Source organism: Montipora foliosa, chromosome 8, assembly GCF_036669935.1.
Source record: "Montipora foliosa isolate CH-2021 chromosome 8, ASM3666993v2, whole genome shotgun sequence".
In the NCBI taxonomy this organism is placed as follows: domain Eukaryota; kingdom Metazoa; phylum Cnidaria; class Anthozoa; order Scleractinia; family Acroporidae; genus Montipora; species Montipora foliosa.
The window spans coordinates 36,895,159-36,910,158 of NC_090876.1; the positions used below are offsets into that span (position 1 = coordinate 36,895,159).

Here is a 15,000-nt window from a genome sequence, read left to right on the forward strand (position 1 = left end):
ATTCGTAAAGGTCAGCCTGGCTTAAAGCACAAAGTCAAATTCCTGCATGCAAGCGCGGACTAAATCAGTCTATGCGATTTCTTGAAGGTACGTTTAATCACATCCTTTGGCACAGAAAGAAAAAGAAAGTTATCAGTTTGCTAAGTTGTAATTATGTTTCTGTCTTCTCACGCCAATGAACAGAAGTTACTCAACTGCTTTAAGTTTTTTGTAGGGAAAACCTACGAAACAAACCTACAACTGAGTTCATTTATTGCTGATTTCAAGTTGTTTGTTCACAGCAATATTTTTCATCAGTTAGTAAACTCATACGCCGATGATCTGGCGTTCTTGGAGGATTTTAAATTTTGTTAACTTAGTACATTCACCGGAAAGCAGTATTCAGTTAAATAGAGCTACCCAGCGGATAACTGACTATATATATATCCAGCAGATCAGATTAGCGTTATTGAAACTAATGAATTATCCACTTGATCGAACGATTGCAGCCTTAACCACGAGCCTATGAGTCCTGCCTCAACTTGTTGTAAATTAAAGAGTAAAAATAGGAAGCGCTATTCACCTCTAAGCAAGCGGAGAAAAACAACGTGCTTCCCGTTTCGCTTAGATTAGGAGGAACAAAGTTTATCGTTATTCAACTTGTGTGGTATATACTAAAACAATTATTCACCTCAAAGTCCGCAAAAGAAATTTGTGGTCAAAATCCTAAGTTACGAAACTTGCGGCTCTGAATCAAAGGCAACTAGACTAGAATAGTTTTGTAGATAACATTTGTACTCATTCTTGAGAAACGAAAATAAGCGATATAAACGAGCGCTTCCTGTCTGAAAATTGCAACAGATCCAAAAGGAGAACTAGGTCCTTATCCGTCAAAATAAGATGGAAAAATGAATAACTCTTAAAACAATGAAATAAGCCACATTGTCGGAGCTAAAGGGAAATCATAGCGAAACGAGCAATGGTGGTTACTGAGATTAGAATCGGGTGGGTCTTGAGTACAAGAAAATGTGCGCGTACACTTTGACAAACCGCTAACGCCGAGGCGCGAAAAACTGAGACGGATGAGTTCAACGTTTAAATGAGCCGAAACCTTTAGCCTTAGAGCTTTGAGGAGATGAACCAAAAATTTTAAAATATATTACGAACATACCCAAACAGAGAGTCAGTGTGTTGATTTAGGTAATTATCAAAGTTAGAAACTCTTTGTTAATCATTCAAGCTGGTGAGAGCACTCGCCTCTCACCCGATGTGGCCCGGGTTCGATTCCCAGACTCGGTGTCATATATGGATTGAGTTTGTTGGTTCTCTACTCTGCACCGAGAGGTTTTTCGCCGGGTACTCCGGTCTCCCCTTCTCCTCATAAACCAACATTTGACTTCATTTGCGTTAACTGTTGATTTCAGTTTACAGTGTCGCCAATTAGTGCTCCAGTGCTAGAACGAGTCAGTGGACACTTAACTAAAGAGTGAACGGGTAGTTTCTAAAGAAACTGTGGTGCTGCGTCGGTGGGGAAGTAGTATACAAAAATTTGGTTTTATCAACGGAGTTGATAATGTAAATTGGCCACCGTACAGAGATTCTAATAGCTGACGTTTCGAGCGTTAGCCCTTCGTCAGAGCGAATCGCTCTGACTAAGGGCAAACGCTCGAAACGTTTGATAAAACCAAATTTTTGTATGACACTTAACTAAAGTTCCTTTCCTTTGCAAAGGAAAACTGATTTCGATCCTAAAATTAACGTGGACCTAATCTGGATTTACCCCACGGTTGGTTGTTTAACCAGTTCTATTAAGAACCTGAGCTGTTAATTGTTTTGTGTTATATTTATCATCGTCAGACTATTAGATATTCCTTACATTCCCTTGGAGTCCGCCTAGTTAATTATTTTCTTAGTTAATTCTCTATCTCATCTCAATTGAACTCCTTCTTGAGAACTTTTTCGTTACAAAGGGACCCTCGACAATTTACCCTCGATATTCGACAAAAACCCTCGACTAACGACAAAAAGACAAATTCCCCTAGCTTTGTCGAGGGTTATCCATAGCTTTGTAATTTTTTTCCGTGCCAGCGGGTTGTCAAGGATGGCGACTTTCAGCAAAAATTAACCAAACAAGGACTGATAAATTCAAGCTTAAATGATTAGATAATGTCTATAGGTTCGAATCCTGTACAAGCCCGATTTTTCTTGAGGGTTTTTCTTTTTTTTCTTCGTAACTGCCTAAGTGGCGTTTAACAGTGAGAGTAACTTTGCCAATTTTTGAAGAAATTCCATGAATTTCCGGAAAAGCAATCCTAACCTATGCAAATAAGTAGAAGTATGCCTAAACATACATTTCGAAAATCAAGGTCCATTTTCTAACATTATCTGTTGTAGATGAATACAAGGGAATCCAAAAAATTATCGATTGTTTCTGTGCACTGTCAAGTATATATTAATTGGTCGGTCTTTCAGAGTGACTCTGATAATTGTGCTCAATAAGAAGCAGCTATAAACTTGACCAGGATCTGTTCAGCATACAATAAGCGATAACCGGCAGATGTCGTACTATTCAAAATAGTCAGAGATTTTCGTTAATTTTACACATCATCGTTTTTTTTTTTAAATTTAAAATCAATGTAAAGACTGAATATCCTTTTAAATAGCGCACACAAGCCAAACTGGATGAATGACGAATGAATTGGGAAAGATCATTTTTTGTTTGAGTAATGAATTGTTTCTCAAATTAGACATCAAAAAGCCATTTTCAGTTTCCGATTGTAAAGTCCATTCGCTTGAAAAAAAAAAGTGTGATTACAATAATGTTCCCTGCTTTATTTTGCTTTCTTCTAGTTCGAAGTGCTCGTAGGTATTTTCTGCATTGAACTAAATCACTCTCAGAAACTCACAACTGTACTATCCAAGGTTTGTTTATGAATTATTAATACACAAAACAATGCTGCAAGTTTCTTTGTCGAAGCTAAATGGAATCATACTTCCAGTGTATGAATCAATTATGAAAATGTGTGCGTATGTTGTCGATCAAATCCGGACTCAGATGGAATCTGTTTTTACCTAGGTTACATTAGAGATCCTCATTTTACCTGTGTTGAGCAATGCACTCTACCTAGTTTAAAGCAGGTATCAACCCCCGAAAAGGACTGAAAACACCTATACCTTCCCTCAAGCTCTGCCTTACGCGTGTCAACACAACTTCTTAATTTTTCGACTTATCGGTTTCTTATCCATTCAGTCTCGACGTTACAAGATAGTAAGGGAACAAAGAACTGCACTATCCACTTAAGGCCATGTTACACGAGGCAATTTTTCTTGCAACTCGTAACGCAACGATGACGAATAAAAAAACCTTTCAAGTTGCAGAGGGTATGTTGCACGTTGGCAACTTCTTTCGCAACTTGCAACGCGTACAACAACAAACAAGATGGCGGACGCGCTAAGTCGCCGAAAGATGAGCTCTGATTGGCCCATTCTGACAAAATTGCGTTGCGAGTTGCAGAGGAGATGTCACACGCAAGCAACTTGTCTCGCAACGTTGCGAAAAGTAGAGGGTCGTTCTACTTTTCTCGCAACTCGCAACGCAACAATTGCAGTTGCAAAATGGGGTGTTACACGTGAACTTTTTTCTCGCAACTTGCAACGCAACGTTTGTTGCGATGCGAGTTGCAAGAAAAATTGCCTCGTGTAACGTGACCTTTACCGGTACTCGAACTTGGACCCTCCTGGCCTCGGTTGTTCAAAAGGTGGATAACGCTATCCTATCCAGCGGATAAGCACCAGCAAAACCAATTGAGTTATCCAGTGGATAGTGACTTATTCAGTGGGTAACGCTGTCCACCCTTCGAACAACAGGGCCCTGGGGCGCTTTCCTCTAAAGTCCCGAAAACTTTCTGGGCCCGAAAAGCCATTTGTGAAACTTCCAACCGCTTGTTTTGGAAAGCCGATCTTTTAACATGTTTTCAAGCTAACTAAGAGAAACATGTCTGTGAAGTTTGACGACTTAAATACTCTCTCCGTTCTTGAGATGCAAAAGGAATTTTGACACCCGAAAATGCCTCAAAACGTTTCGAACTTTCGAGAAACGGGTCCCTGATGTATAGAGTCCCGTGTCTTCACCGCTACGCTAAAACGACGATCGACTGAGCATGCTCAACCCATCACGGTTCTTTTCATTATTTACTTTTGTACAATAACCAAAACTAATCCTAACTTTACGCTAATTTTCCTCTAGGCTTAATTAGGCTCCCAAAAAAATTCTTCAATTCATCTGCATGAGTGCGTATTCAACCTAGGTAAAATAAGGATCACTAATTTAACCTAGGTAACCTGAGAACGGATTTCACCGGCAACACGTACACCTTAACTTTAAATTTCAATTAGTCACGTATAACAGATTTTCAGAGGACGGGGAGAGCGGAGATGAGTTTCGAAGTTTAATTAAATAAAAAAAACTTAAGCGTCAAAACCAAAACATACCCAGGATTAGAGTCAATGAAAAACATCTTTACTTTTCTCATTCTTTTGTGAAATGAATAGTAGTAGCATAAATGAAAGTTAATTTTATCTAAAGATAGAATAAACAAACGTGTCTGAAGCCGATGTCACATCGCAGCAACGCAGTAGTTTTCCAGGTCACGTCCGTTTATTGATTTACATGAGCTGCATCAAAGTTAGAAACACTTTGGCAACTGAAGACATTCTTATATCGTCAAAACTAAAGAATGTAAACGACATAACCATCAGCTTTTTAAAATTTTCTTTTACTGTACTTAAAACTCACAAACGTTCTACCTTCGATTTCAAATCAGTATCCGGTTTGATTTTTATACAGGATGTCAGCTTTTTCATTACTAAGCACTCTCAGCAAACCAACAGCCGTTCGGAGAGCTCAAAAGAACCTACCCTTTGTAGATCAAATTGCTGAGTGAAATATTTTTTACTGCCTTATACGAATAGGACGAAGAAATAGTTCAGGAAGAGTGAAGGAATCAGTACTATTGATATAGAGTGGCTCACGAGATGAGACCACTTTCCTAAAAATTCAAAAATATTAACTTTTTACCGAAAGAATACATTTGCGATATCTAACGCAACAGCTCTTAAGTGAACCTAACTGTTTTAAATGATCGGTGCCCAGAGCTGAATACTGCAATTCCGCAATAAAAAACTCTTTATTTTTCACAGGTCAGTGGTTTCCTTTATAACGGTACTTTCCCCATATGGGACAGTGAATATGTCGTATAAAACTGTCAGATTACGTCCCTGAGTGCTTAGTGTTTTTGGACTTTGGGCCTTTGTACTAAACATTGACATCAGTTGCCTTCAGACAAAAGCTTTGTTCACAGAAAATGAAATGTATCACCAACAGAACTTTCATATATATTAAGGTAGATCAAGAAAATTAGCGAAGTTCAGTTTAGTGTGCGTTGCAAATTGCATTTATTTTAGCTTGTTAAGTTGCGCTTTACGAACACAGATTTTTTTTTAGCTGCAAGTGCACATAATACGTGATCAATATCCTGATTGAAGTATAAATGGAACTGAATATTTAATATTTTGAATGTCTTCCCGCAAGGTCATCACTTTAATTTGCTGTCAGGAAATCCTGAAAAACCGTGCAGGTGCTACGTCTTTACTTGATGTTTCCATAGTAAAAAGTACGCCTGACTTCAATTTATGGTACCACTGCCATAAAGAAAGATTTTGATCAGCTTAGTAGAATAGACCCAGCTCATAAGGATAACCGAGTGCAAGTGCTGATTAGGTAGGATTAAGTTGGTTATTCATCTCTCTAACATGTCATTGATTGTAATTTTTTTTAAGAGCAGTATCTCAATACTTGAGTAGTTTACCTCAGCGGCTTTGTGATCTTCGCTGAATCTTTTTTTCAGGGTAGATTTAAGACTTGGAAATATGCAATGACTACTCCAAAACGCACCTCAAAAAATATGGTTATTTTAATAGAAAGATCAAAATGAAAATGAATCAGTGTTGGAGAATTCTTATTACCCACTGTAATAAAACTGGGTACATTAGCTCCTAGTCCTATAGATTCGATCTGAAATAGATTCCCGTATCTTATGCTTTCATGTTTTCAAGTTTTATTTTATTTACAGCAAACAGTTCAAGTTATTACTAGGCTGGCTTGCAAATAGCGAAAAGTTAATCGCGGCAAGCCAGACTGTACACAGAATTATTTGGACTATTTTTAAGGAATAAATGATTATAACATACAACAACAGCAACATGTAAACATTACTATTCGTGCTTACAAATATTTAGAAGGTAGAAGGATTTAGGAGAAAAGGAGAATTAACTATAAAGAAAGCAGTCGAGGTAAAAGAACAATATGTAAAGAGGAAAACTACAGACAGCATTGCGCTTCGCTGGAAGTCGAATATTACGACTTTCCTTACATGAAATAATTTATTCTAACGATTCAAAGGTTTTCCACCAAAAAAGCGCGCAAAGGAAGAATTTAGACCCCAACATTTACTTAGCCTGCGAGCAAGCTCTCCGTTGGGGTCTCGCACAAGACTCTCGGGCGCAAGCGGTGGGTCGATCGCTTGCGGATTGCTTGCTCGTAGGCTAACATTTACTTAGCATTTACCCCAAGACGATGAATAACCACTTAAGAAGCTGTTAATTTTTTTGTGTAATATCTCTCACCGCATCGCCTGTCGTCTTTATTTTTATTTGAGAGGTAAGTCAAACTTGGACATTAGAAAAAAAGGAAAAGAACCATATTTAAGTGTCTAGTCTAGTCGTTCTAGCGCTCATACGTTTCAAGGCTTCGCTAAGCCACGGTGGGATGCCAGAAGCTTTACAGTGGTCCTACTGATAGAAACTGCTTGTCATTTCGCACACCACGGTTGGTTAGGACGTGAATTTACATTGGTTTGCTAATTAAAATTAGCAAACACAAAGGAAACTATACGAATGGATTGGGAAAGATCATTCTTGTTTAATTGATGAATTTAATCACATTCTCTCAAATCAGACATCAAATAGCCATTTTCAGTTTCAGATCAATTCACTTGAAAAGAAACGTGCGAATCAAAAGTGGCCTTTCTTTTAGTGCAAAGTTGTGTTAGGTATTTATTGGATTGAAAAGAACGTAAAGAGAAGTTTTCCATTAGCGTTCTTTGCTTAATTAAAACAATTGCCCTTTGTTGAGATCGGTTAGTTCGGGTAAGTAGCAACTATTCACCGAAGTGGAGGTGGTTTGAGGTAAATATCTGCCACTAGCCACCAACACTGAGTTGAATAGTTGTTTTAGTATTTACTAAAACAGTGAGATAACAAAAAAACATTTTCGGGCGCAAATTCCGCGCGAATTGCTCGAAGGTGAATAGTGCTTGGATAATCACCTCCGAGTTAGCCGATCAGCGCGCGCAGAGAGCGCTATTCACCTGTGTGGTATACACTAATTAACAATTATTCCATGAGCGCGCGTTGGATATGAGATGGTAAATAGCCAACGAGGCGCTACTATAACCAGTCCCATATGTAACAAGCGCGAAAGTGTGAGTAGCCAATCAGCGCACGCATTTAACGCTATCCACTGTTTAACAGGTATCTGGACGTAGCTCGAGTTTCAACGTGATGTTTTTAGTTCATGACTCAAATTTGGTACGTAGCGTACAAATGAATCGGTATTGGATAATACTTATCAACTATATTACCTCCTAGATTCACTCTGAACTAGATTAAAACTTCGAAAACCGCTGTTCGTATCTTATGTATTCATATTAATGAAACCATCCCGACCCAGAATTACCCTTTTGCTAGAGACTGGATTACAACTTTCCTGAAATAAACTTTACTCTAACGATCCAACTTTAGAGGAAAATTTCCAGCGGCAAAAGCGCGCAACGGAGGATTTTGAGCATAAAAAATTACGTGGGCTTATAACTCTGAATTTACACCATGGTGATGTTATAAGTGTGATTAAGAACTTGAAGCTGTTAATTGTTTTGTGAAATGCATGTATCTCACTACATCACACTGATCTGTTGTCTTTCTTTCATTTTCATCTTTATGGTAGTTCTAACTTCTAGAAGGCTTAAGTCCAGCTAACCCACTGTATGTCACCGGAATTTTTAAAGTGGTCTAACTGTCGGTAACACGGGCCAGATGATTTTTGTCATGATTCGTGATCATCTTCAGTTGCAAAATCGTCAGTGCTATTAGATATTCCTTGTGTTTCCTGATATCCATAGCTTTGCAATTTCTTCCCAGCGGTTGGTCAAGGATAGCGACTTTCAGCAAAAACAAAACAAAAGCTGATTGAAATTCAGGCTTAAGAGCAGATGTATTAGTTCGAATTCCGTGCATGGAAGCCCGAATTATTTTTCCGGGTTTCTCTTCGTTGCTACTTAAGTAGCGTTTAACAATGTATCATTTAGAATATTCCACGAATTGTTGATTTTCAAATAATTACATTTTTGTCACGAATAAATATATGTTGCGGGTAAAATCCTCATTTGGTCCTCATTTTACCAAGGTTGAATACGCACTCCGATGAAGAGAAGGCGGGTATCTTTTAACCTAAGTTAAGCCTAGAGAAAAATCAGGGTCAGGTTAGGATTAGTTTTCCCGTTATTATACAGGGATACCAATTGACTTATTGTACGAAAGTGAATCATGAAAAGAACTGTTTGGAGTTGAGCATGTTCGCCGTTGTAGTGTAGTGGTTGAAGACGCAGGATAATAGATCGAGTACCGGTAAGTTCTTTGTTCCCTTACTATGTTGTAATGTTGAGACTGAATAGATAAGTGTATGAATATAGACCCCGATAAGATGAAACAAAACAGGTAGAAGATGTGTTGAGATGCGTAAGACGGAGCTTGAGGGAGTTTAAGGTACAGGGCCTGGTTGTTCAAAAGCCGTTCAACACTAATCCCTGATTAACAATTTACGAAGGACTTCATTTCTCTATTCTCAAATGTTTTTCAGCGCTGATATTTGGCAAAATTGTACATTAGAGGATGTCAATCTCGGAAAACAAAAATAAGCAAAAGAAACTTTCACCTAAAAGTCGAAAAAATGAAATCAAACCTTACGTTAATCCTGGATTAAGTTAATCGGCTTTCGAACAACCGGGCTCTGATGTTTTCAGTTCTTTTGGGGGGGGGGGGGGGGGTTGCCAATCTAGCTATCGGATAGCAGCTTAGGTAAAAACCTAGGTAAAGTGAGGATCACCAATTTAACCTAGGTAAAACGGATTCCACCCCGAGACCGGATTTGACCGACAACATATATACATTCATTTCATTCGTCGAGTCCTTCCTTTCACGAGAACAAGTGAACTCAACACATCCGACTGGGTTCCCACTGAGTGCGCTTCATAGCTGAGTTGGTAGGGCATCGCACCGGCATCGCGGAGATCGTGAGTTCGAATCCCATTGGAGGCACCTAAATCTTTCATGTGTCTATCAAAGACAAATGATAAGTGTTAGAATCATCTTCCTTTCATCTATATATAAACCCCAATTCAAATATATACATTTATTTAAGACGAAATCCGATAGAAAATCGAACAATTTCAGTTTTACAGTCCTTTTTACATTTCCTGAAAGCTAAAGATATAAATAGTTGCCTGAAATAACACCGAAAACAATTTCCCATGGGAACGAGAAAAATTAAATTTCAACGTTCAGAGAAATTGTGCAAACACAGGTAAAATTTCATCATTAGTTTCATTTCACCAGTACTTTCAAGTGTTTCTTACGAAGTTCAGCAGTTGTTTTTGACGTTTGGTGTTGCTAGAAATGATTTTGTTTTTTTGAGAAGATATTTAAAACAGTCGTACAGAAGTTTGCAATACGATGTTGATAATCTTCGTACTAGGTTTTTGTCCACTTGTTACTCGAACTTCTGGTGAATTCCGTCTTAAATATTATTTTGTCATATTTTTGTCAGAAACCATGATCTTCAGTCTTCTCAGCTGAGTATAAGAAAGAATCGTGGTGCCAAGTTTCAAATGAACTTCCTCAAATTCCGGTTAAGTACTAAATCTTAACACACGCAGAGTAGTACACTCAATATACTCAGTCTCGAAAATCAAGGTCAGTTTTTCTGAGATTATCGTTTTTGGAAAACTACATGGGAATCCACTGACAAACGATCGATTTTTCTGTGCACTGTCAAGTATTTGTTACTGGGTCTGTCGCAGTAAGCGCGTGAGCCTGGCAAGTTCGCCCAGTCAGAAGCTTCCATGAAACTTGACCAGCACTTTTTTCAGAATAAACTTAGCAGTGACAGATGTCAGGTTATTTGTAAAATTCTTAAATTTGTGCATCAGTGTTTTGTATTACCAAAGTCAATGTAAGAACTTGCATATCCATTTGGCGAAAACAAACAAAACCGAACAAAATTGAGTAAAATCACTTTTGTGTGACTAATTTTATATACATCAAATCAGACATTAAAAAAAGCCATTTTCAGCTCCTGATGATTGGTCCACTCGCTTACAAAATATGCCATTTTAATCAAAAGTATGTGGCAAATTTTAAATTTGGCTCGGCGACTGGGGAATATTAATTGCAGAAACTTGAAACTTGCAAGATTGTAAGAGCTCCCACGATTTAGGAAAGATGATATGATTTTTAAAAGGCTACCATTTAACAATTTTTAGCAGTTTCTACGAAATGTATTTAGGATTCATCACTGACTGAAATGTTTTTATTTTTCCCTAAAAGTCAAGTGTCTGAAAGTTTCTGATAATCTTGCTGCTAACAAATTAGGTTGTTAGTCAATTCTTCCTACACTCAGCGTAACTGAAAAATTCACGCACATTTCGCAACTTTAATTTTGAGAATCTGCCCGGCGAGTGTTGTTTGGTTAGAGAGAAAAGTCGAAAAAGACTCGTTACCTGCCTCCACTAAAATAAGATAATAACTTTAAAGCACAGAACATAATGTATACAATTAAAATTGCTTGGACTTTTTCCATTGGAAGCATTTGTATCCTAATTAAATGAATTTCAAAAACGCTTGTTTTGGTTTTCAAATATCCCGTGCGTCGCCATCATTGAATAAGTGTCACTTGACAATAAGGGCGAACCGTAACACGTCACAATTATTCAAGATGGCCGCTCCCGGGAAATTTGAAAGTAAAAATAGGCGATTCTAAAATTCTTTTTCTACTTCGATTTAAATATTTTTTAAAGAAAATTGACGAACCCTTTTCGCTGCAAACATTATTTTGTTGGCTTTAAAAATATTCATTAGTCATAGTGGAGGTTCCCTTTAGTGCCAGAGCTTCGAGGCAGCTTTGTACATAATCAGAGAGAGATTTAGCATCGTGTTTACGTTGAAATGGAAGACTGGTTGTTGTTATAAAAGAAAGACAATTCTCTTATTCTTACTTTTCTCTCTCCCCTTGAGAAGTCGCCTCAGTGATATCTGTAGCTAACAGGAAAGAGAAATCACTAAAATCAAGGTAGTTTTTCTAATTCTTCAGCTGTAAGTTGCAAATTTCAGCCTGATGTGTTTGCCTTTTGCCGTTAACGCGATACTCGCCAATTGTCAGTCCTCTCAGTATTTGGTATTATTACATACTCAACAAAATATCGCGTTTCTGATTGGTCAATGACGAATGCATGAATAGGTTATAGTGTGCAATATGGAAGTTTCTATGGAAACAAAGAGATGGAGTTTTTTTTGAGTATATAATAACTAAAAAGTCGTATGAACTTGAAAGTGCATTTTGTGATTTATGGTCACTCGTGATGTTTTTCAAGTTCTCAAATTGCACTCGTCTATGGCTCGTGCAATTTTGAGAACTTTGAAAACATCACTCGTGCCCACAAATCACGAAATGCACTCTCGTTCATACGATTTCCTATGCATACTTTTTATACGTTTTGTAGTTCATGGATAAAATTCTTAGTTTTTCTTTGGAACGCAGTCAAACGAATGCCTTGCTTTTCAGTTTAGAAATGTCTTAATCTTCTGTCCATCGTCAAATATAAACATGACAGTTCTTTGTTGCTGCTTTTTCGTTGTGAACGAGGATTGTTTTCGAGAAATCATATGATGGTGGATTTGTGAAGGAGTTTTTGAATCTAAACAAACCAATCTCGTCCTTTAGAAAAATTTGAATCTCAAACTTTTCTTAGGTGGGCTTTAGAATGCCACATTGTTTTAATGACGTAAAACCACTTGAGTCAGGAAAACGGAGACCATGCACTTATCTTCGTTAAGTAAGTGTCAAGAATTAAGGAAGTAGAGAAAATGTTTCATCAGAGCTTAATATGGAAAAAGGCTGTGTACATCTTCAGGAAATAGGAATTCTTGTTGTTTGGGATTATTCCTTATAGACTAATTTTGCGTCATTAAACCAAGGACATGACGTGCGACAGTGATGACGTGGTGGTAGAGACTTGAAAGTTGTTTTGTCCTTTGAAGGTTACAAAACTTTATGCATGACAGTTATAAAAGTATCCTCGAGTAAAATTTGTATTTGTATTAAGAAATTCTAACTTATCAAGATAAATTATAGAATGATGTTGCTTTAGAATATTAGTGACGAGAGTTTCGACAGCGACGAAAACGTCATCGTCACACTTATTTAACTTAATACATAAATACAATACAATACATACTTAATTGAAAACTCCCCATAGGGGCTTTTTAGGGCCAATAAAAAAAAAACTCAACGAAACGACAGAACACAACAACAACAAATGTCCCAACTGGCCTGAAGCAAACCAGTCGGCTATTTGCAAGTCGTACATGCAGTCGTGCAGTCATTATATTGAACTTCTGGGACTGACACAGACCACTCGAAGGTGAACTTAGCATTTCAAGGACGTGACACGGTGATTTCGCCATAACAGGAATTGGTCGATACAAGTTATGTGGCGTTTAAAAGGCTGAATGAAATTGGAACACAGGTTCGTTTTTTTATTACCACGTCAACTATTGCACGAATATTTGAAAATCGACGTTTAAAGGAACCATTTTTGCGAGCAAACTGTTGATCATTAATTTAATTAAGAAAAACAAGCGCAGCCGAGAATACCAGAAACGAAATCCAAGGAGTGGTCAGTGCGAGTCTCTCCCTTACCACTGATCTGCACCGCCTCGCCTCGTTAAAACATACCAAACATTGATCCAAGAACTGAATTTTGTGGAATGTTGTCGAAAGTTCACCGCTGCGTGCCAACGTCTTCCATAGAGCTTGAAATTTTGGTTTCTGCGCGCAATTCGCAACAAACAAACTGGCCTTGTGCATGGCTAATCAGCTTTCATAGCGCGGAAGCAAAGCATGTGTACAAGGCGCCCATCCAGCAGCACAGCACAGCACCACAGCCAGATGTAATTACCTTAAAGTCGATGAATTTTGTAGTGCGCGAACTTTATTGTAGATTTGCAGGGAACAGGGAATAAAGGCACATTTGAGTTCCAACCGCGCATGCAAGCTATTGCGAATGTATATTTGAAGTGAGCGTTATATACGGAAGAGAAAAGTCATCGTCGGACTTATCTCGGGACAATTTAACCAATTGTATCTTACAGACACCTTGGTGTCGATCGACGTTTTAACCCCCAAATAGAGCATAAATTATTTTGATTATTATAATTACCGTATTATCTTCATCATCATCTTTATTATTCTAATTATTATTAGAACGTTCTTTCCCTTTAGGCCCGGGTTCGCGGGTGGATCACTGATGAAATGATATAGGACATGATGGGATCGTGACAAAATCGAAACAAAACTATATTCCCACCAAAGATATTTTTTCACCAATTAGTTGTGGTGCTGATTGAAAAAACAAAACGACCCGCAGCCAACCAGTTTTAAGAAAATGGCAGATCAAATAACTTTCGTCAGCTTTAGGGTTGGTAATGTCAACAAGTGTACAAGTGCAAAGCTGTAGAATGTGTCATTCGACCGAGATGTCTTTCTACTTTCGTTCTTGGGCGTGGCAAGGAAGCCGCCAACGTCACAGCATGAGCAAATATGCCAAAGTGAGCGTTTCGAGAATCACTAATCCCAGATGCTTATGTCGTGCAGTCATTATATTGAACTTTTGGGACTGACACAGACACTCGAAGGTGAACTTAGCATTTCAAGGACGTGATACGGTGATTTCGCCATAACAGGAATTGGTCGATACAAGTTATGTGGCGTTTAAAAGGCTGAATGAAATTGGCACACACAGGTTCGTTTTTTGTTATTACCACGTCAACTGTTGCACGAATATTTGAAAATCGACGTTTAAAGGAACCATTTTTGCGAGCAAACTGTTAATCATTAATTTAATTAAGAAAGACTTGTTTAGCGCTAGCAAAGTAAAATTTTTAACTTTTGATTTTGCTTTTGGAATACTATTTTCTTATTTCGTTAACTATCATCTTCAATCACTTTTATTCATCTTGATGCAAATGTGACACAAATCCAAACGACTGTTTACCTCTTTCGAAAAAGAAGGAAACCGTCTTTGTCGTGTACTTTTGCCATATTTCATTACTGTTCTACGGAGCGATACGTGAAAAAATTTGAAACGTAGTCCATGAACTTGGATTAAACTAACAGCAGACGAGTTTCCTGGAGAAATTGAATTGCACAGTAATGTGGCTTTCCTGTCAAAATTGCCATTTGTCAACAAATTGCGTAAATAACTCTTAATGAAACCTTTTAGTGGCCCGCTTGTAAATTTGTCAAAAATCCATTTTTTCGCAGACATGTCATTAGATTTTCAAACAGCACGAAATCCTAAGGAAAACAACTTTGCACATTAGAGAACTGCAAAAGAAACTATATTTAAAAACAATGCATCCATTAGGATATAGTCATTGTTCTTGAGAATCAAGAGAGCGTAAAGCGAAATCTCTCAAATAGAAGCCTTAATTCAATTTTTTCACCAGCACGAATTTGCGCTGAATCTCGCTCCTCCGCTGATCTGTTAACTCCAATTTTTTAACTGATATGTGAATTCATCACTTTACGATATCCAAAAGGTATTTACTTCATCGATCGTAATCGAAATC

The 15,000-nt window shown here is 37.8% G+C and overlaps 1 protein-coding gene across 6 annotated transcripts in view; it reads left to right on the forward strand.

Annotated features, from left to right (window-relative positions):
- Positions 1–15,000, forward strand: part of LOC138012423 (QRFP-like peptide receptor) — a 29,321-nt gene that overhangs the window by 7,181 nt on the left and 7,140 nt on the right. For 2 of the 6 annotated variants that reach the window (XR_011125035.1, XM_068859186.1), the window contains exon 1: positions 13,776–14,171. The exons of 1 other annotated variant lie outside the window; for it this stretch is intronic. The gene's annotated coding sequence lies outside the window, so the exon portion shown is untranslated. Of the gene's footprint in view, positions 88–5,735; positions 5,759–12,656; positions 12,897–13,775; positions 14,172–15,000 lie in introns of those variants that run through there. 3 more of the 6 variants (XM_068859188.1, XM_068859191.1, XM_068859190.1) reach the window with 3 other exon arrangements.